The sequence below is a fragment of the Amblyomma americanum genome, chromosome 2 (genome assembly GCF_052857255.1).
Source record: "Amblyomma americanum isolate KBUSLIRL-KWMA chromosome 2, ASM5285725v1, whole genome shotgun sequence".
NCBI lineage: Eukaryota > Metazoa > Arthropoda > Arachnida > Ixodida > Ixodidae > Amblyomma > Amblyomma americanum.
This window is the reverse complement of record NC_135498.1, coordinates 88,947,127-88,949,564: the sequence shown is the minus strand read 5'-3', so window position 1 is coordinate 88,949,564 and position 2,438 is coordinate 88,947,127. Positions and strand designations below refer to the sequence as shown.

The window sequence follows — 2,438 nt, the reverse complement described above, 5'->3', positions numbered from 1 at the left end:
GCGCTCTAACCACTGAGCCAACGCGGCGGGTGGCCTTGCTTGGTTGCCCGGACCTTCAGGCCCAAAGGGTTTTGGTCAGGAGGGCTAAGCTGACGGATTCGACCACAGGGGTCCGAGAATAAAGACTCCACCTGTTTCGGGGCTCGTTAAAGATGCTCACCTCTTTATTTTGGCTGAACAAAGGCTTTTCAGCACCATCGCAACCATTCGCGGCGTTTCCAGCAAAACAATGGCGTTGTTTGTTCCGAACGCCTGCCTTCATTTTTCGTCGGCTAGCCTCACAAAAAAAATGGCTGTGGTCTAGCTCTGGTTAACCCTAGTTGAATTGCGAAAGCTTCGTTTCCTAGGCACCTCGTCTACGCAGCGTCTCATTTCGATGCTCTCGAGAACTCAAAGCGGTCTCTTCCGCAGTTGAAGAGTCACTCAGGGACGTGGCACGATTACTTCTAGCCGCATCTTTGTTTCGACGCTTCACGAGTCGTGCGGCGCGCTCTTCTGGCGTCTCTTGAGCGCGTTCTCTCTTCCTCGCTTCGTTCTGTCGTTGTTGCGTCTCTTTCCCGCTCTCCATAACGACTAGAGTCCACTAGGGTGAAGCGCATATATAAGCCTGCCGGGAGGCGACACCTTCTCTCCCTCTACCCCAGCGGAGCACATCTGGTGGAGCGAGCGGCGGCGGCAGCGGCGTCGACGGCGGCGCCATCTGTTGAAGCGCGGCTGCGGCGTTGCGAGGCAACGGCGGCTCAAGGTCGTTCGTTGGCCACGGCATACGGCTGACGTGCACGACGAGCCGAAATGGCTCGCTGGCTGTAGTAGTAAAGCTTTCGCTTAAAAACGTACAGAAAATCTTGTTCTCATGCTGAATTACGAGTCAAAGAAGTGCGTTCGTTTAGGTGCACCGCGCTACACTTTTTGTACACTAGCGAAAAAAATGGAGTCATGCTATACCGATCACAATAGTTTAGCAAGTGTAGGTAGAACAAAATGGCTCCGCTGCTGCTTTCCTTTCATATACTAATCATTTTTGTTCATTCGTACTGAACACCGACAAAAACTGACTCACTAGAGCCGTGAAATCTCGTCGGGGGTGTAGCTCAGAGGTAGAGCGCTCGCTTTGCATGCGAGAAGTCCCGGGTTCGAACCCCGGCTCCTCCACTTTTTGGTTTCTGTTCTGTTTCCCATTTAAATGTCTAATGCTCTCTAGAACATAACGTACAGACCTGCAGCTTCTGTGGTGCTTTTTTTTGGCATCCGCCGTTCATACAGCTTCGCGCAACGCTTCAAATTACCTCTTCACCTTACCAGCTATACCGCCGTTCTGAATTTTTTTTAATGACTAATAATCATGACGAAAACCACAATATGCTGGTGAGCAAGAAGTCGCTAGTTATTACACTGTATATGCGTCGGAAATTCTGTGAAGCCGGATTTGAGGACGCACGGCTTCCTGACCTTTGAAAGAAGGCTAGAGAGGCTCCAGCTGTTGAAATTATTCCTTCAACGTGGACCAAAAATATGACTTTTAGGTAAAGAAAAATTGACGCCAAAAATTGTACCTTTCTACCAAATCGCAGGACATGGTGCTATGTGCATGCCACGTGAGAGTACCGTAATTGTTAAGGGATGAATGGAATGCTGCTGGTTTTTGTTTGCCCTTTAAACTGCTTTGGAATAAAAGTGCTTGAAAACCATTCGTGCAATGTAAGCCCGATATTCTTCCTTCCTGTCCTGAAGACGCGTTCACTGCTTTCCCACGCGAACAACATTTTTCCAGTTCTTCCTTTTCATCTCATCTACTCTTTATTTTGTTAGTTTAGGGGTGCTTCTTTTCTGAGGAAGTAATCGAAAAATTTTGATGCAAATGAAGAAAAAATAAAGATTATAAATGCTATTAGGTTGGCCGATGGAATCAAGTGCAGGAGTGACCGATGATGCATTAACTGCGTTCAAGCATGATAAGATGCCGAACTATCCGATAAAATTCCCGTTGCGGCTGGACGCCAGTATCTCGTCGTTTTCAAAGTTCGGGAACCCGCAGTAGATGGGGAATTTCGACCTGTATTGCCTGGAAGCGGCATATCAAATAAGCTTAAGATGGAGAAAAGGCTTCGGCAGTGGAGCCATTACCGCGTGACGGCCAGCGCGAGTGCAATCACGACCCGGATTCTACGAAACGCTGCCTCGTCTATTGACGGCGGGAGAGGTTTACCGCCGACTTATGGCCCAAAGCAAGTGTGCGGCGCAGGGAGTGCTCCTTCGTCGTCAAATAGAGGGCGGCGGAATCTTGACTGAAGTGGTGGTGGTGGTGTAACACGTTTATTAAAACAGCCTTTATATTGTGCGTTCAACAGATCCTAGGCCAAGGTGACGAGAGCACGTTGCAGGTTCACGTCCCGGGAGGCGAGCCAGGTGGGCCACGGTGGGGTCGAGGAGAACAGATA

At 49.4% G+C, this 2,438-nt stretch overlaps 1 non-coding gene across 1 annotated transcript; it reads left to right on the top strand.

Moving 5' to 3' along the window:
* The first annotated feature begins 1,080 nt into the window (after window positions 1-1,080).
* Window positions 1,081-1,152, top strand: TRNAA-UGC (transfer RNA alanine (anticodon UGC)). Its single transcript has one exon. It is a non-coding gene; the product is annotated as a tRNA-Ala (tRNA).
* Window positions 1,153-2,438: the final 1,286 nt, after the last annotated feature.